At 39.7% G+C, this 20,288-nt stretch overlaps 1 non-coding gene across 1 annotated transcript; it reads right to left on the bottom strand.

Annotated features, from left to right (window-relative positions):
• Positions 1 to 19,732: 19,732 nt before the first annotated feature.
• Positions 19,733 to 19,839, bottom strand: LOC136130072 (U6 spliceosomal RNA). Its single transcript, XR_010656277.1, has one exon. It is a non-coding gene; the product is annotated as a U6 spliceosomal RNA (small nuclear RNA).
• Between the last annotated feature and the right edge of the window lie 449 nt (positions 19,840 to 20,288).

Below are 20,288 nucleotides of genomic sequence, written 5' to 3'. Positions count from 1 at the left end.
ATCAGATGGCAGTTCTCGTGAATCCGCGCCGGAGAACTTCCTCTGGACTCAAATTTAAGTGCGGTTCTCAACTCCTCGGCACCCCGTCCCTCCGTGGGTACCAACGCCAGGCGTTAGCTGGAAGGGAAGGACTCTTCTTTGGAGGGGTGGTACCTGGCCAACAGGTGTGGCACCTGGAGGAAGAGAAGGCACAGCCATGCTAAAGGGAGCTCAGTGCGGCGTTTTCCTGGCTGCAGATAATTCTGGAAGACCGGTAGGTGTCGGGGCAGCATTTGACCTCTTTCAGGTGCTTAGAACCAAGTGTCTAGAAATACGATCCTTACAACGTAAGTTTTTCTCTGGAAGCCTCCACTTGACTGGAAGCTGTATTTGAGAAACCTTTTGGCTGAATTTACTTATGACCTAACGGTTAGTCACCAACTGAAGCAGGATACAGAATCACCAACAGAAATGTGTCAGCTTTTAAACAACTGTATTATAGCGCCAAGGTGCTGCAGAAATAAAAATCAGCACCCTAGCTAGGAAGGTGTAGAGCCCCGGAAATCACTTTTTTCCTCACATTTTGAAATACCATGCACATATACATGGCTATTTTTAAAGAACTACTACTACTGTTTACTCGTTTCTACAACTTTTTTTTTTCACTTAAAAATCAATGATGGTTACAGTTTAAGCCCCAGGTTGGTCTAAAGTGACATTGTTGGTCTCATTACAGCCTCTAGTGGACAATTAAAATCGGTTTCCTGAAAAGGCTCTGCCTGACAAGCATTATCAAGGTGAAGGTTAATATCTCAGAACGTAACCGGGTAGTAATGTATCTTTCCCCCCTTGGCAGTGCCGGTTTCTGAAAGGAGCATAAGCTGCTAGCTCTGCACGAAAAAGACGTATGCTTTTTGAGGCAGGTATTATTATTACTGGCCTGTGAATAAACAGAGAACTTCTGCTCTTCATTTCAGTTTCAGACAGCTTTCATAAAAAAATTAATTCATCTAAAATATTTTTATAACAGAAAATATTGGTTGCCAAGTTTTTGGCTTAACTGAGATGTTTTCATTCCAACTCCTAATCTGCAGACTGTCCCATCCACCTCCACTCTATTTTTAGACATCTTACATTTAGAGAGTTTGGGGTTAAAAAAAAGAGCAATATTTTCATTATTACATATTTTAACAACCTTCAACACATTAAAACACATAACTCAGATTCGAGTGAGTCAGTTAATTTAAATGTTCCCTCAAGGAAGCTGAATACACTTATTACCCAAACAGTAAGAACAATTAAGAACTGTGTCATTTACTTACTTAGCCATTAAGGTTAAAGCCAGAAACTGCCATTAAAATTTGTAACTATTTCTTCCTGCAAGGTCCAACATAAACATCATACTTATGATACAGTTTCACTACCTTTAGTACTGAAATGCTGTCGTTTCCAGTGGCAAAACTTTAAATGTACAGTCACAAATAACTGGCCTTGATTCTTTAAAAACAATACTTTCTCATGCAAAAAAAAAAAAAAAAACTCAATGAAAGAAGAGCAGGGTTTTCAACAAGCCAGTAAGCAAAGATGTAGTACTATGCTCCTAGTCATAAACCTGATACTATGTTCAGGCAACTGTAAGTCAAACTTTGAAATTAAAGGAAATTGAGAAATAAGGCTCGCTGAGCCATCCTCCTAATCCGGGTTCTGCATTGCTTAAACACTCATATCTATTTCACTGTTTTGGTAATGTCTACTTCTGAAGGTTTAAAATGGCCTATCAAGTATATTTTATATCATACAATTACATATCATCTTGCTTCTAAAAGCATAGTCTTCAAAGCAGCACCAGCAGCATCTGGAAGCTTTTTAGACATTCAGAATGAGAGTTCCACCCCAGACCTACGGAATCCCAATGTGTGTTTCAACCAGCTCCCTTCTCCCTGCCCCCCCCACCCACCCCACAGTGATTCCTGAGTGCATTATAGTAGGAAGAACACTGTCTATACTACAGGGCTCTGTCTAGATGAATCTGGCCACAGATGCAGAACTTAATTCTATTTATTCTTTTTTATTCCCTTCCCCTTTTATTAATTTGCACTTTTAAAATTAAAAATTATTACATTTTATGCTTTGGTCAAATAGTACTGCATTTCAGAAGGGCGCTGATTTATGTACAAATTTGCATCATCATTGCCAAGAGAACACTCTGTAAGGAATATACCAGGGTCTTTAACATGAAACTTTTCTTCAGGGCAGCAGAGGGAGCACAAGAGTACTTAATAAAGCAAGTGTACAGGCCCTCCACATTGTAAGGGCTTTTTAAATGTAGTATATGTCTTCATTGGAAGTAGCCTCTTACATAGTTCAAAGCAAAACAAAGGCAAGCAAACACAAACGGCTCAGCAGCTTGTAACAACTAAATGATTGAATGGATTGGAAGTTAAATAGAATATAGATATTATTTAGAGTTTTAGGCTTGAATTCTTAAAAGAAAGTGGACCTCAGTAGTCATACTTGAAAAAGATGCCTTAGCTTTTCTGCAATGAAAAATAAAGATACACAACACACGGTAAGGCAAGTGAGAGTCACTCCTGTTTATCTAAAAACCTTGGGGTCAGTTAACCCAATACTACATCAGATAAGTTCACTTCATTTGGAGTCAAATATGTTGGTAAAAGTATAGGTACTTCTCGCCATGTTGACTTTCACAGTAATTTTAGGGGTTTATCTTTCATGTTTGCAGTGGAGAGGATTTACATTTCCATTGCACCTATGTAGCTTTTCATACTTTTTACAGCCCTTCCACACTGCATCTTCAAATGCTCCCGGGAGGTGGATAAGACAGGATGTTTTGGAACTGGCTCCTGCCTGCACAGCATTGGGTCATTCAATAATAACAATAATCCATTGAGTTGTTCAGAAATGAGGGAAATCATAGAGGTTAAAGATCCAGCGGCATGTTCTTTACAGTTTCAAAGATTTTTCAAAGTTATTAGATAGTGAGTATTTAGTAAGTGAATATTTAAATGAGACTTATGAATAGAGACAGTCTTCGTTCTTGAGCTATGTTTTTTATGTGTTTATCACTTATTTACCACCAGCCGTTCATTGTGCATTTACAATAACTAGGCCCTGAGAATATAAAGATGAGTAAGACATTTCCGTCTGCAGTGAGTTCACAGCAAAACAAATCTTATCTTTTGAAAAATGTCAGTTTTTACCATGATGAAACTTAAAGATTCATAGTTGATTGATCCAGTACCTTTCAGAATCAGTATATTGATCCAACTTCCAAATATGAGAATCAAATACTAGGATCATTAAAAATTTGGGTGGTGGGAGGGCAACTGTGTAAATCATCAGCAAAATTTATTTATAAAGCTAATATGAATACTGCAAATTTGTAAAACAAACAAAATGTAAAGTTACAACATATGTTTTGTCTGAATGCCTTGTCTATCCAAAAAAAAAATCACGTGAGTGAATTTAAATGATAAACATTTAATTATTTATAGCTTCTTAAAAAAATGTTAAAAAGAATTTCCTCCTATGCTAAAGAAAGATTTGCCAAATTTTGGCCTGGAGCAATTTGTTATGGCTGTGTAATAAATACCCCAAAGTTGAATTTTTAATGGATACACTCACAGACCTTTAACCATGGTATTATAAGGAGGGTGTTAGCCCACATATGTCATTTAAAAATCTGAGCAAATCATAGTGTGCCTGCAAAACCAATATACTTCCCTTAGATTGTACTTCCAAATAAAGCTGGAGAGACCAGAAAAGCAAAATAAACTAAAAACAGAAGTGAAAACCACTCACACAATAGACTCTGAGGTCAGCTCGCCACACCCAAACTGAAGTCACCGGGCTCTGTTTGAGGCACAGAGACTCTTAAAGGACATGCTTCTGAATCAGCTTTCTTGACCCTCCACCAAACTGTAGCAGCCCAGGCTTCTGGGTAATGAAAGTGACATCACCAATAGTCAAGAGTAAAATTAAAATCATTGTATTTAAACATCTGCCAACAGTTTATCACTTAAGAGTACACACGTTAGGCAATTTTAAATAAGATTCTGTCTACAATTAAAAACAAATGCTTTAGTATAGGTCTGTACTGTCCAATATGGCTATTAAGCACTTGAGATGGGTTGTAATTGTAAAATATACCTTAGATTCTAAAGACTTAGAACATACACACACACACACACACATATGCACATATACATATATTAAATATTAAAATGAAAATATTCTGCATATATTAGGTTAAATAAAAATCTTGTTAAAATTAATTTACCTGTTTCTTTTTACTTTTTAATGTGGCTACTATAAAATTTAAAATGACATGTGTCCATTACATTTCTAGTGGACAGCTCTGGTATTAACAATGGGGCTGGGAAGGTGAAGGAATTAGTTCTAAGAACCCATAATTGGAGACCTTAGGCATGGCTCTTTGCAGTAGTGTAGTAGTAACTTAATTACTTTTCTGCCTTCCTGAGGTTTCCCCCTTGCAGTATAGAACGTGGACCTTACCCCCTGTTAAAATGATCTCTGAGAGTAAGCTATTGGTGAAGGCATAATCTCCTTGGTAGACCTGATGTGGGCCTGGAAAACGAAAATCTGTTAGGCTTATCTGTTAGACTAAAAATTCGTTAGATTCAGTCTCTCGAGGTGGGGTGGGGGAGTCCTCAAATACTTTGCCAGCCTGGAAAGCTAATGGAAAATTTGCTCTCTGTTTTAGAAAGCACAAGCCTTCTGAAGTTACAGCTGGTTACAGGCTGAATGGTTGGGGGTGATACCTTTTAATGACAGATGGCTTTGGGCATGGATAATGAAAAGTATACTATTGCTACTTCACTAGAAAACAAATCAAAGCCACCAAAAGGAAATGTTTTTTTGTTAAACAGTTTCTAATATATTTAGTATAATAGGACACATCAAAAGGAAATGAGATGATTTTTAACCGTTATTTATTTTGCAAGCAAGACCTAGACACATTTTCACTAATGTAACTATGTCTGACATTGAACATAATGCAATGACCTATGAAATAACAAGAGTTTATGGTCTTAATCATCTATAGAACATAGTTCTTCTTACATGAAAAGAAAATGAACAACATTTTAAGGCTTGGAATGAGTGAGTTGAACTTTGCTTGGTATTGGCCACAAGCATTTGGAAATCTATTAAAAGCATTTCATTAACAACTTGGCATTTTGTTTCCTCAAAAGAAATACATTTTCCAAATTAAAATCAGAGCCCAAAGCCACCATTGTTTACACTTAAGATAGTGACAGTTGATGGGTTGTGAGGGTAAAGCTTAGGGTGCCTTCAAACTAAGGTCAGGGGCAACAACAGGCTAAAAACCCATCAAATCGTTATTCTATCTTCATGACATTAAAATACATAGCATAAGCTCTCACAGTTACTTTATTTTTCTTGAGTCAGTATCGGCTAGGAAAAGCTGATCCAAATGAGGGTCAGGGTTTAAGACAACTGTTTTATGAGGAATTTACCAAGTTTACCCCGAAGAGGAAGAGTCAGAGAAAAATGCATTGGCAAACTTCGCTTTTTGACATAAACAACTAGAGGAGACTGTCCGTGTCAGGATTTCAGCAGGGGTTGTCAGGCAGTTCGGTATTTGCAGAACCCGTGTCCGTCAGGCCTCTCCAAAGTATAACTGCTGGGCGACTTTGGGGGGGCTCTCAAGACTGATGACTGCAGATCCGGATTTGCTTTGTGCCGTGGCACAGACATGAAGTGATAGCGCCTGTCACAGATGCTTTCTGACGGAGCAGAATAATAGCACTCAGACTTCAACAGTAAATTACAAACAATCCCTTTTTAAGTACAAAATGAATGCACAGAATGGGAGGCCCTGTCAGCTAGAATGTGAGTAAATCAAGTAGGAGAAGACAAATTGTTCACTCATACCACTACAGCCAGATTCTTATGCTGCTAAACGTACTGTCATAGGAGAGCTTTTCTTCTTTGTCAGATAAAAAGAGAAATTAATCCTCCATTGTAATTCTAATCAATATGCCAGGTATCATCGGATGCATCTCCTCTGAAAGCCGATCAAGTTACAAGGTGATGCCTTCCGACCCCTCCCCCATCTCTGATTTAAAAGTTGTAGCTGAAATACCAATAGTAAGAACATGTGACCCCAGCACTCCCAGCGGGAGCTTTTCTGCAGTCAATTTCATAATGACTTTGCTCCGCCTCTCTGCTCAGCACTTCCTTCCCCCTCACTCTCCTCTCTCCCCCACCCCCAGCAATGAATCATCCCGCATTTAAAGAGACTTAGATGACCCAGTGTGAACTTTACAGGCATCCTGTACATTCTTATGCCAAAAAAGGGAGTTGCTCTGTGACAGAAACCTAGGCAGATCCCCACGCAGATCTCAGAAGTGGGGAGCTTGGGTGCTTATCTAGGAAGATCAGTGAGGAGTTAATTTTCCTAGATCCTGGTGGGGATTCAGAATTGCCTATCGCAGTTCACGATCAGGTTTTTAAGAACCCAGTTCAGCTCTTTGTGCAGAAAGGAATATATCAGAGACAAAAATGTTGGCAGATCTCCTTTATGCAATCAGGGCAGAGGAATTTATACCACATCAGCCTTTTGATTTCTTCAGATCTGGCTGAGGGTGGGGTTTCCATATTTGTGCTTTGGCAAATGTGTCCAAGAATGAACTCTGCCTTAGAGATGCTCCGAATGTTCTTTCAGGTTACTGTGTGCTGATTTGTGCATTTAATATTAAAACCAGAAACATTCTTGCCCCTTCATTTCTTTAATACCGTTTCTGAGTAATACAGATTAAGTAGACAATCTGGGCCTTGCTTTTAGAGACCTTTCACCCCACTTAAGGCGGTAAAGAGTGGATCACCTAGATAACATTGTGCTTTTGCATATACTTTCTCTCTACCTGGGAAGCCCTTCTTTGCATGGCGATCTTTCCCCACCCTCCAGGACCCAGCTCAAGCACCAGCACTTCTGCAAGTCTTCCCTGATTATCACAAGACTTTGCAGCTCTGCCCAATGTGTGAGTCAGAGAAGTGCTATTTTCTTATTCTTTTTATTTATACAATATATATTTTCTTAACTCTGACAGAAAAAAATCAGGGCCATAAGCACAGATGGAGATTATCCTAAGTGAGAGCGTCTCTTATCTAATATTTCCTGTACTCCCAAACCCATTTGACCTCCACTTACGATTTCACATGTGACTGTTTTCCTTTTATTGCTCCATTTCTGTGGCTCCCCCCACTGGTCAGTTCTCTACGTGAGTTCCTGTTGCCCTCTGTCATAGGTTGGATTGTGTTCCCGGAAAGATATATTGAAGTCCTAGGCCCCAGGAAAGTGAGTGTGACTTTATTGGGACATAGGGTCTTTGCAGATGTAATTAGTTAAGATGAGGCCTTACCGGATTAGGGTGGATCCTGAGTCCAATATGACTGCTGCCCTCCTAAGAAGAGGAGGCACAGAAACACAGAGAAGACACAGGGCGGGGAAGAAGGGTACAGGAAGACAGAGGCAGAACTTGGTGTTATGCTGCCACCAGCCAAGGAAAGCCAAGAATGGCCAGCAACCACCAGGAGCTAGAAGAGGCAAGGAAGGATTCTTCCCTAGAGCCTCAGAGGGAGCAAAGCCTTGCTGACACCTTGATTTTGGACCTCTAGCCTCCAGAACTGTGAGAGAATATATTTCTCTTGTTCTTGTTTTGTGTTGTTTTGTTATTTGTTTTATTTATTTTTGGCTGCATTGGGTCTTCGTTGTTGAATGCGGGCTTTCTCTAGTTGCAGCGAGCGGGGGCTACTCTTCCTTGCAGTATGCGGGCTTCTCACTGCAGTGGCTTCTCTTGTTGCGGAGCACGGGCTCAGTAGTTGTGGCTTGTGGGCTCTAGAGCACAGGCTTCAGTAGTTGCGGGACATGGGCTTAGCTGTTCCACGGCATGTGGGATCTTCCCAGACCAGGGCTCAAACCCGTGTCTCCTGCATTGGCAGGCAGATTCTTAACCACTGTGGTACCAGGGAAGCCCTGTTTCTCTTGTTTTAAGCCACCCAGTTTGGGCTTACTTGTTACAGCAGCCCCAGGAAACTCATACACCCTTTTTATGAGAGCTGTGGTGACAGCTCTGTTGCATTCTTCTTTCTTCTCTTTATTTACACATATGGCCCACTCTCTTCTATAGATACACATAGGTAATCAGTTCTGGATGCATGTTTGGTCTTTTAGCCATGACAGTACCAATATACAAAAGTTTCAGTGGAATAGGAAAGTTGTCAAGAGAGTTCTAGAAGCACCTCCCCCTCCTCCCAGAAACATCTGGCCTCTGGCCCAGAGGTTCAGACGTTGCTGCAGGTCTGAGAGAGGGTGGTGTCCTCCCAGACGGGGACTCAGCTCAAAGGTCTTCCCAGGGCTCCCTGGCTCCGTCTACTGGTGCCAGGATGCACCTGCAGCTCTCCTCTTCAGAAGTGGCATTTCAATGTGTGGAGTGGGGTGAGGAAGAGACTAAAAAAGCCAAATCAATTGTTTGGCACGGAGGAGGAAATACAACCCCCAAAACTGCTGCTTTTTTTTTAAACTGTTCACTCGAGTCTTATAAAAGTGCTTGTGAGTACCTCAGTCTTTCTGAGTCTCATCTTCCAAACGCACAACTGGAAGCTCATTGGTTTCACGAGGTTTTCCCCAGAAGGTGGAGGGAGGCCTTACACTTGAGACCAGAATCCCGAGGTATCTCTTCTCTAACAGTCACCAAGAGACGGACCATACAGTTCTTGCACACGTGTCTCAGTAAATGGCAGCTCCATCCTTCCAACTTCTCAGGCCAAAAAGCATCTTGACTCCTCTCTGTCTTTCACACCCCACATCCAATCTGCCCCAAAATCCAGTTGGCTGTCCCTTCTGTATCCAGAATCTGACCATTTCTCACCATTTGGGCTGCTACCACTGGAGATGAACCACCACCACCCTTCATCAGGACGATTGCACTGACCTCCTAAATCATCTCTCTGCTTCCACCATGTCCGGCTCAGGCCATAGTTGAGCATCTGCATGAGGTGATGCCACAGCTCTGCTCCAAAGCATCTGACGTCTCTCTTCCACTTGGAGTCAAAATCAAAATCCTCCCATGGCCTCCAAGGCCCCACACAATCAGGGTGCCCTCTGTCTTCCAGATCCCATGTCCCCTCTCCCCTCCCTCCTACAGCTCCAGCCCCAAACAAGCCAGGTGCTCCCTTGCGTCAGGGCCTTTCTACTTGCTGATCCCTCACTTGGAATGCTTCTCCCTGAATATCCACATGGCTCACTCCCTCGCCTTCTTCAGTCTTTTTTTCTTAAAAAAAAAAGCAAACAAAAAACCTCCCAGGGGCTTGCCTGGTGGCACAGTGGTTAAGAGTCTGCCTGCCGATGCAGGGGACACGGGTTCGTGCCCCGGTCCGGGAGGATCCCACGTGCTGTGAAGCGGCTGAGCCCGTGAGCCATGGCTGCTGGGCCTGTGCTTCCGGAGCCTGTGCTCCGCGACGGGAGAGGCCGCGGCGGTGAGAGGCCCGCGTACCACATCTGACCACCCTACTTAAAATTGTACCCCCTGACTTTCCTGATCCACCTTGCTCTGCTCTATTATTCCATCAGTATATTACCTTAGAACATTCAGAGCCATTTCCTTTAGTTTGTTTATTGTCAGGAGAGCAGAGGTTGTGTCTGTCTTATGCACTGATAAACCTTGAACATCTAGAAGAGTCCTTGGCACATGACAGACACCCACTAAAGATTCATCAACCATTAAATGAATTAATGAATCAGTAATATTTTTCAGGACCTACTATGTGCAAAGCCTTAAGCTCCAACACAACAATTCCCTCATTAGAAGCTAATCCAAAACCAATGCATCTTGTCCACACTATGGTATATGTTCTGTTTACTTGAGCTTTGACTTAATTATATCTTAATTATATCTGGTATACCTATTAAGACTGAGTTGGAATGAGCTGAATTTCACATTCAGACTCAGATTTGTGAAGAACTTTTAAAACACAAAATCTGAAACCAGAATTGAAAATCATGTAGAAACGTGACAGCAAGTTTTGAGAACAAACAGAAAGTAGCACAGCTACAGCTTCCAATAATCATAATTTTTAAAAGCTACCATTTATCAAGCTCCTATTCTATGCCAGGCAACATGGTAAGGGTTTTGCACGTGTCGTTTCATCTAAATCCCCACCACAGTCCGGTGAGGTGAAGATCACGCTTCCCATTTCTTAGATGATCAAACTGAGGCTTGGAGTTTAAAGGACCTGCCCAAGGTCCAAGGTCACCCAGCACTGGTTTCAAGGTGAAGTTATCCACCTACGTAGCCTGAGAATTTTTAACAAGTCATTACCTGAATGAAATAGGCCAGGTGGAGGCATAACACTGCAGTGTAATATTGTAATATTCTGGCTAAAGCAACATGTTTAATACTAATCTCTATTAGATTTTATTTTTGAGTGAATAATACATGTATCTCAGAAATGAAAGCTAGTGATTCTTATTGAGGATTGAATATTCCTACATAACCAAGCGGCTTCAGAGCAACCTAACTGGTTACCCAACTAACAAAACTATACTACAGCTTATGATTTTTTATTCACACTGCTACATGGCTGGAATGACTCTCACTTGAAGTCCATGGTCACATTCAAGGACCCCTTCCTATTAGAAATTTTGACTCAAATCTGGCACATCCCACTATAGTAAGGTCAAAATAGATTGTAAAGGGCCCACATGAATTCCCATAACTGAAGGACTTAATTTCCTTTCAGTTGACCTGTGTTTGACTTCTCTTGTTCCACCCTTGAACTTCCCAGAGGCCGCTGTGACCAGAACTCAGGTGTAGGATCTGAAAGTAACCTGGCCACACAAAAAAGTATAAAACACTACCACCTCTTCACAGACTCACTCCACTTTATATTTGAGGGAAACGATCCTGGAAGCAGAAATACTTTGAGAGTTCAACAGTCTGGGAAATTTAAAGGAGGGGGGAAAAAGCCCCGCATTTCCAAAGATCTGAAGACAGAACTCTGCTCTCTGAGGACAGCAGGAAGTAAGAAGACCCGATTCGTGGCTTCAGGAGAGGAAAAGAAAAGAGCCCCACAAGGAAACTACCAACAGATGGTAAATACATTTTTAATTCTTCTGTCATACTGTGTGGACTTGTACACATTTGTCCTGCTGTGTTAGGCTCCCAAAATAGCTAGCCATGGAATTGCAGAACAGTTCGGCTGCAATTTGAGATTTAGGAAACCGTGCTGGCTGACAAAACAGGAAGGGCTCATAGTAGGATGGAGTGGATTTGCTCCCAGTTTGCAGCTCCTCCATGTGGCATTCACTGTAGTTCTTAGTGCAGGAAGATTCTCTCACATGTCAGGTCTCATTGATGATGTCTTAAAACGTACTATTTCAAATTGTCCTCCGAGCTCTAGTTACAAGTATTAAACATTGACATGATCTACATGGTAACTCTCAAAGGTTAAAAGGAGTATGATCCATTTACTTATGGATTCCAAAGTTTCCAGGGAGCATCACAAACATATATGGCAGCCTGGAGCTCTATACTTAGCCATTCTCATACTTTTCATTTTGGCATAATGTTTCCATAGAATAGCATGGGAATTCCAATGCCAGAAAAAGGACCAAATATGATAATGGATTGCTCTAAGAGGAACCTAAGGAGATAGGATGCTAAAGCATATTCAGTTGACTCCACATCTAAGACGTGACCTGAGATGGGTACCAGGAAATGAGTTAGGTTCCCAGTCCCAACACCGTCTCCCAGTGCATCAGCAAGAAAGAAAAAGTGTTGATGAATCCAAGTGGATGTGGAATAATGGGGAGAGGGTGGTCTGTTACTTAATTGTGGTCTAGAAATATCACTTACGCAACTACTAGACCTGGAAGGATCCTTACAGAATCTAGTTTTTTTTTTTTCATTTTATAGACAGGAATCTCTGCCAAAGAGTTGCAGGAAATTGGCAGAGATTATACAACTGGTTGATGGCAGATTCAGTACTGGAACCCAAGACATCTATTTCTCAGTTCAATGTTTGTTCTGCTTTAGCACCCACAGAAGGTGGACATTTTTGTGATAAACAAGATCTAATTCTAGAAGACCTTTCTCATAGTAATCTTCACTCTTGGGTTCTTATAAAGCAAGATGATGGAATCTCTGACTGGTCTATGAACGTTTGGGAAACTGGTAGATATTCTTTATAGCTAAGGTTTCAGGCTTACATATATTTGTTAATTTCTGTTCTAAACCCCTGTGGATTGTGTCTAGATTATATAGCTATCACACAATCTGGCACAGCTGGGATCCTTTTGTCATGAAATAGCAGGGAAGATTGGTACATAGGGATTAAAAAGCATTGGCAAAAGAGAACAGGGAGTTTATGCAATAACTTCCTACCCTGAGCCTTTCTGGTCGAAGAATTTCTCCTAGCCTCGATTCAAGAGGAGGGTGGGTGGGAATGAAAGGGATTTTTATCTTCTTGGTGAAAGAAAGGATACAAAAACACTTAAGAACTGCTCAATTTGATAAAATCTTGATTTTGCTTTAAGTTTAAGTTTCTACAAGACTGATTATATTCTTGTTCAAATGACCTATACGTTCATAGATAATCTTTCTAGTGGGTACATATGTTTACTAATAAAAATTATTCTCAATCAGCTATTTAAGAAATGTTATTTTTCCCTGTGTTTTTGTTTTTTGTTTTTTTTTAAGAAAGCTAATCGGTACGCTTCATAGCTCCTTTAGCAATAAGGTCTCCTAAATCTGGCAGTTCTGTTCAGCATTTTGATTTGTTTTTTTCTGCTTGTGATTTCATCAATGTTCTTTTCTATTTTTTGTGGTGGGGAAATTTTTACCTGTTGTGTTTAAACATGGCATTCTTTGCTTTGAGAATCAATTTGACCATTTTGACCGCTCTGGCTAATTTTACTATCTCCCTTGTCTAGTTACAGATTTGTGGGTGGGGGAGGGTAGAATTAAGTGAATTCTTTGGAGGAGAGCAGTAATGAAGGCACACTTTAGGTTATTTCATTCCTGTGATCCAAATTTGATTATCTAGCTAATATCACTAGGGACATCTGCAGCTTTAATAATTACATCTCAAGGCCTAAAGAAAAAAAAAAGAAGAAGAAAAATTACATTTACTACACATTCACATACAGCCTTTCAGAGAGTCACCATCTGAAAGCCTGTTTGGCTACTTTAAGAAAATAGATTGATATCAAGATTCTGCTTTAGGAGTTCAAGCTCAGTTGACACTTTGTTCTTTAAAAAAAAAAAAAGCTAGATTTCAACAACTGTTTTGTGTAGAAGGGTTTAGCATTGCTTATCTGAAAGAGTAAAAAATCTAAGCTATTGATTTTACCTTTCCTTTTGGAGGACAGTTTTAGGATTTTTTTTTTCCCCTAGAAAGTTTTGAGGCTATGATTCATGTTAAAAGTGCCCTGTTCCATTATATACCAACACAGCTTTGAAGCTGTCTCTGCTTCTAGGTCAAGGGCTCTCCCTGTGGCCAGATGCCAGTTTTATCCTTGGACTCTCATGATCCTCAGAAATAAATCAACTTTCCAGTAAAATCCTGTGACAGCTCTGTTTTACATAAAAGTACGCAGCCTGGGGATGTGATACTGTTCTGTGTTTTAGATGGAGAAGAAGGCAAAGAAAACATCCATTATCAATGAGAGACAATTCCAAGTGGAGCCATTATTACAGAAATCAGAGGGCAGCTGGGTCGGGGGTGGGGCGGAGGTACCACATTCATTCTCCCTGCAGCATCTCTAACCCAAAAGCTTATTATTTGTGCAGAAACAAAAATACAAATGACTGTAAAGTGTTCTAATCCACATGTGGCATGGGTCAGTACAGTGCATGAGTTGAAAAAGTGCTGAGTAGGTCAGCTGTCTTAGGTCAATATTTCTTCCTTGCGGCAAGAAAAGAAAAAAATGAACAAATTACTGCTACGCATATCAACGCAGATGAATCTCACAATATTGGAAAATAAAGGCGGCTACACACAAAATAAGGTATGCTGTATCGTTCCATTTCTATAACTTTCAAAACCACACAAGAGTAATCTATTGTGTTAGAACTAAATATATAGTTTACCTTTGATGAGGAGGGAAAGGATTGTGCCAGAAGGGGGCACGAAGATGGCTTCTAGGGTGCCAGAAAATTCTATTTCTTGACCTGGGTGGTGGATACAGAGGGGGGTTCTCTTTGTGATAATCCATTAAGCCATACATCTGTGATCTGTGCCTTTTTTCTGTAAGAATGATTTACTTCAATTTTTAAAATAATATCCCTATTGGGAAAGACAAATTTAAGAAATATTAGGAAAGCATTTTGCCTAATGAAACCAATGGATATTTATTACAGAGAAAAATAGAAAATTCAGATGAGTGAAAGAAAAAAATGCACAAAACTTCAGTGTAGGGCAATGGGGACACTCCTACACTGTTACAGGAAGTGTTCATTGCTACTGCAGTGTTTGGTTAACTCTCTGGCATTATCAATTAAAGATAAGCATAGCTGGTGCCCCAGATTCCCACTCCTGGGTACATATCCAATAGAAATATGTGCATGTGAGTACCAAAAGAATAGCAACTCTATTCATGATAGCCCCGAACTGAAAACAAGCCAAACTGTCCATCAGCAGTACAGTGGATAAAGTGTGGTAGATCTAACCTTGGAATACCATACAGCACTGAAAATGAATGAACCACAATACCCTTAGCACGGATGAAACTGAGAAACCTAATGTTAAAAGACCGAAAGCTAATGTTCAAAGAGAGGGATAAAAAAATCGTTATGTTCCCATTTACTTAAAGTTCAAAAAACAGGAAAAGATAAATACATATAAGCATCAATATATACTTCGGTGGTAAAACTAAAGAAAAGAAAAAAAAAGAGGTTATCATAAAAGTAAGGGCAGCAGGGAGAGAGTGGGTTGTCAGTGGGAAGGGGCGGATGGAGGGCCCCTGGGCCATATTCTGTTGATTGATCTGAGTAGTGGTTAAGCGAGGGTTCACTTAATAAAAATTTATTAAATTATACTTTTATATATCATGCATTTTCCCTAACGTGTGTCATATTTCACAATAAAAAGGGTATAAAATCGCATGAAATCCAATTATTCAGAGATAGTTATCACTTTAACACCTGGATATGTATATTCCCAAACCTTCTTTAATGCAATATATACATCTTATCCACATTGCTTTGTAGCCTTTTTTTTCTTTAATAATATAATTTCCCAGAAGAAACTCTTTGGGTTTTTTGTGTTTTTTTTTCAATTCCCATTTAATTTTAACTAAAAGTAAATATCATACAAGCTTTATGCCCCTCTGGAAGGCTAAAGCCATGGGGTGTCTTTCAGGAAATTAGGTGGCTTTAACCTAAGCTACAGCGATTCATAAACCAATCTGCAGGATTTTGCCATAGCTCATGGGAGACTTTTCCTTCTCTGTTAACAATGCTGCTGCTTCAAAAGAGAAAAGCCTCTCTCCATCTCTTCAGTGCTATCTTTTCAAAAGGAAAGGCCAGGCAATGAGGGGAAAGGCTAGTAGGGGAGTGGTCCGGAGGCTTGGTGGGAGGAGGGGGTCACCCTAAAATGTATTCTATTACTCATCATGCTGCGCCTGGCCTAGGAAACATTATAAAGTATTGAAATCGGTCAAAAAATGATCAGGGAGCTTTTTGAAAAACCAGAAAGTAGTTCCTTTGCCTTTCTTGCCCTGGGGGCAGTAAAGTTTTCTTCCCTCTGCCTGGAACATGCTGCCCTTCCCCCTCGCCCTTATCAGCAAGCATCCTCCACTGTTCTTCTTTACCTTTTAAATCATCTGCATATTTCATCCTCTTCATCATGACATGGTTGAAGAAAATTTCTATGACCATCCAAGCCTGGGCGGTGACCCCACGAGAGCCCCATGGCACCCTGGACTTACCACATTACAGCACTGGTCACCTTATTTTGCAAGTGCCTATTTTCCTGTCCACAAATACTCTGCTAATCTGTACGCTTCATGCATGCAAGGACAGTGTCTGTTTCACCATCGTGACTCCAGTCTCTAGTACATATTGGCACCCAATAAATATAGTCACTGAATGGATGAAAAACAGTTGTGAAATGAGATGTGGCGTGGGGAGAGGAGTTGTGATTTAAACTATGCTTTCCCAACTCACTTCACCTGTTGGTACACAAATGGCTTCAAAGAGTCCAGTCAAACGAACAGAGGATGGATGGTTCAAAACTCTAAAATCTACAACTGCTTAATTTCAAATACTAACTAGTAATAGCAGTTTGCATTTGTATCTTGTTTAATATTTCATTAAGCAGTTTCACATATTTCATACAATTCCAACAACAAATCCTCCGAGTTGAACTGGGGGAGCTATTAATATCACCGCTTTATAGATCAGAAAACTTCTGAGAGGGTTTAAGTAACTAGCCTCACATTACATGATTATTTTTTACTGTAAGCCAGGAACTGGCGACCCCTTAGGGCTGCAAGTGGAAACACATTCAGTGTATACCACGTACGGATATATATATATATCTATATTTTGTATAGATATATTTTTAGGGAGTAGGGACACTAAATATGTGTCACCATTCTGATTTTTTATCTTTCAGAAGATCTTTCCTTTTTTTCAAAGCATTTATTTTTTAAGCTTTATTTTTTTAATCACAGAACTAGCACATATTTGGTAGGAAAAAAGCACAAATAAGAAAATCAAAATCACTTATGATCACATTGAATAGAATATCTATTGTTACACCATTTTAATAACTCTGACTACATATTAAGTCTTCAGCTTTTCTAGAGTGAGAACTCCCCTCCCACACTCTACTCTTTTTCTTTCTTCCCCCCACTCTATTCTTTTATTTTTTTTTTAACATCTTTATTGGAGTACAATTGCTTTAAAATGTTGTGTTGGTTTTTGCTATATAACAAAGTGAATCAGCTATATGTATACATATATCCCGATATCCCCTCCGTCTTACATCTCCCTCCCACCCTCCCTATCCCACCCATCTAGGTGGTCACAAAGCACCTAGCTGATCTCCCTGTGCTATGCAGCTGCTTCCCACTAGCTATCTATTTTACATTTAGTAGTGTATATATGTCCATGCCACTCTCCTCGTCCCAGCTTACCCTTCCCACTCTCCGTGTCCTCAAGTCCATTCTCTACATTTGCATCTTTATTCCTGTCCTGCCCCTAGGTTCTTCAGAACCTTTTTTTTTTTTTTAGATGCCATATATATGTGTTAGCATACGGTATTTGTTTTTCTCTTTCTGACTTACTTCACTCTGTATGACAGACTCTAGGTCCATCCACCTCACTACAAATAACTCAATTTCGTTTCTTTCTATGGCTGAGTAATATTCCATTGCATATATGTGCCACATCTTCTTTATCCATTCATCTGTCAATGGACACTTAGGTTGCTTCCATGTCCTGGCTATTGTAAATAGTGCTGCAATGAATATTGTGGTACATGACTCTTTTTGAATTATGGTTTTCTCAGGGTATATGCCCAGTAGTGGGACTGCTGGGTCGTATGGTAGTTCTATTTTTAGTTTTTTAAGGAACCTCCATACTGTTCTCCATAGTGGCTGCATCAAATTACATTCCCAACAACAGTCCAGGAAGGTTCCCTTTTCTCCACACCCTCTCCAGCATTTATTGTTTGTAGAGTTTTTGATGATGGCCATCCGACTGGTGTGAGGTGATACCTCATTGTAGTTTTGATTTGCATTTCTCTAATGATTAGTGATGTTGAGCATCCTTTCATGTGTTTGTTGGCAATCTGTATATCTTCTTTGGAGAAATGTCTGTTTAGGTCTTCTGCCCATTTGGGGATTGAGTTGTTTGTTTATGTGATATTGAGCTGCTTGTAAATTTTGGAGATTAATCCTTTGTCAGTTGCTTCATTTGCAAATATTTTCTCCCATTCTGAGGGTTGTTTTTTCATCTTGTTTATGTTCTCCTTTGCTGTGCAAAAGCTTTTAAGTTTCATGAGGTCCCATTTGTTTATTTTTGTTTTTATTCCCATTTCTCTAGGGTTGGGTCAAAAAGGATCTTGCTGTGATTTATGTCATAGAGTGTTCTGCCTATGTTTTCCTCTAAGAGTCTTATAATGTCTGGACTTACATTTAGGTCTTTAATCCATTTTGAGTTTATTTTTGTGTATGGTGTTAAGGAGTGTTCTAATTTCATTCTTTTACATGTAGCTGTCCAGTTTTCCCAGCATCACTTATTGAAGAGGCTGTCTTTTCTTCATTGTATATTCTTGCCTCCTTTATCAAAAATAAGGTGACCATATGTGTGTGGGTTTCTCTCTGGGCTTTCTATTCTGTTCCATTGATCTATATTTCTGTTTTTGTGCCAGTACCATACTGTCTTGATTACTGTAGCTTTGTAGTATAGTCTGAAGTCAGGGAGCCTGATTCCTCCAGCTCCGTTTTTCTTTCTCAAAATTGCTTTGGCTATTCGGGGTCTTTTGTGTTTCCATACAAATTGTGAAATTTTTTGTTCTAGTTCTGTGAAAGATGCCATTGGTAGTTTGATAGGGATTGCATTGAATCTGTAGATTGCTTTGGGTAGTAGAGTCATTTTCACAATGTTGATTCTTCCAATCCAAGAACATGGTATATCTCTCCATCTGTTTGTATCATCTTTAATTTCTTTCATCACTGTCTTATAGTGTTCTGCATACAGGTCTTTTGTCTCCTTAGGTAGGTTTATTCCTAGGTATTTTATTCTTTTGGTTGCAATGGTAAATGGGAGTGTTTCCTTAATTTCTCTTTCAGATTTGTCATCATTAGTGTATAGGAATGCAAGCGATTTCTGTGCATTAATTTTGTATCCTGCTACGTTACCAAATTCATTGGTTAGCTCTAGTAGTTTTCTGGTAGCATCTTTAGGATTCTCTATATAGAGTATCATGTCATCTGCAAACAGTTACAGCTTTACTTCTTTTCCATTTTGGATTCCTTTTATTTCTTTTTCTTCTCTGATTGCTGTGGCTAAAACTATGTTGAATAATAGTGGTGAGAGTGGACAACCTTGTCTTGTTCCTGGTCTTAGAGGAAATGGTTTCAGTTTTTCACCATTGAGAACGGTGCTGGCTATGGGTTTGTCATATATGGCCTTTATTATGTTGAGGTAAGTTCCCTCTATGCCTACTTTCTGGAGGGTTTTTATTATAAATCATGTTGAATTTTGTCAAAAGCTTTTTCTGCATCTATTGAGATGATCATATGGTTTTTCTCCTTCAATTTGTTAATATGGTTTATCACACTGATTGATTTGCGTGTATTGAAGAATCCTTGCATTCCTGGAATAAACCCCACTTGATCATGGTCTATGATCCTTTTAATGTGCTGTTGGATTCTGTTTGCTAGTATTTTGTTGAGGATTTTTGCATCTATGTTCATCAGTGATATTGGCCTGTAGTTTTCTTTCTTTTCCCCACTCTTCTTTATCTTCAAATTTTTCTGAGCTATTCTTGGCCATTTTGCTCTTTTATTTGAATTTAAGAATTAGGTTTTACTAAAACTCTGTTGGGATTTTTATTGGATTTGCATTCTTTTTATAGATTAATTTGAGTAGAATTGAAGATTTTACTATATTGGTTCCTCTCTTTCATAAACACAGTATATTTCTCCATTAATTTATGTCTATTTTAATGTCTTTTTTAAAATATGGAAAGCTTCAGAAATTTGTGTGTCATTTTTGCACAGGGGCTGTGATCATCTTCTCTGCACTGTTCCAACTTTAGTATATATGTTGTCAAAGCGAGCATTCAGAAGAAATTTCTTAACTGTTGGATTATATTAGGAGGGAAAGGTCACATATTCTTTTTGCTCTTTATGAGACTGAAAAAGAGATTAATCTGGACTAATTATTTCTCTCAAACATAAAAGCATTTAGTTGTGTGCTGACAACGGGGAAAATGTTTCTGGCTTTTGCTATCTTGCCCCTTCTAGTATCTAAACAGAAACTCTTTTTCTATTGATGGTCTTGACAGAGCAGTGTAGCAGGACAAAGGGGTTGGGAAGACAGGGGAAAAGAAAAGGAAAAGAAGATGGCGAGATATGACTAGGAAGAGGGCTGGGGAGGAGGGACAGCTGATTGGGCAGGTGAAATGGGTGGAGAGCAGTGGGGGCGGGGGGGGGGAGCACATGACAGCAAGTGTGGATTCTCTGAGTTTTGCTTTTCTATAAAACCAGCAGTATCACTTGGGATCTTATT

Source organism: Phocoena phocoena, chromosome 10 (genome assembly GCF_963924675.1).
Source record: "Phocoena phocoena chromosome 10, mPhoPho1.1, whole genome shotgun sequence".
In the NCBI taxonomy this organism is placed as follows: domain Eukaryota; kingdom Metazoa; phylum Chordata; class Mammalia; order Artiodactyla; family Phocoenidae; genus Phocoena; species Phocoena phocoena.
This window is presented reverse-complemented; position numbering and strand designations above follow the sequence as displayed.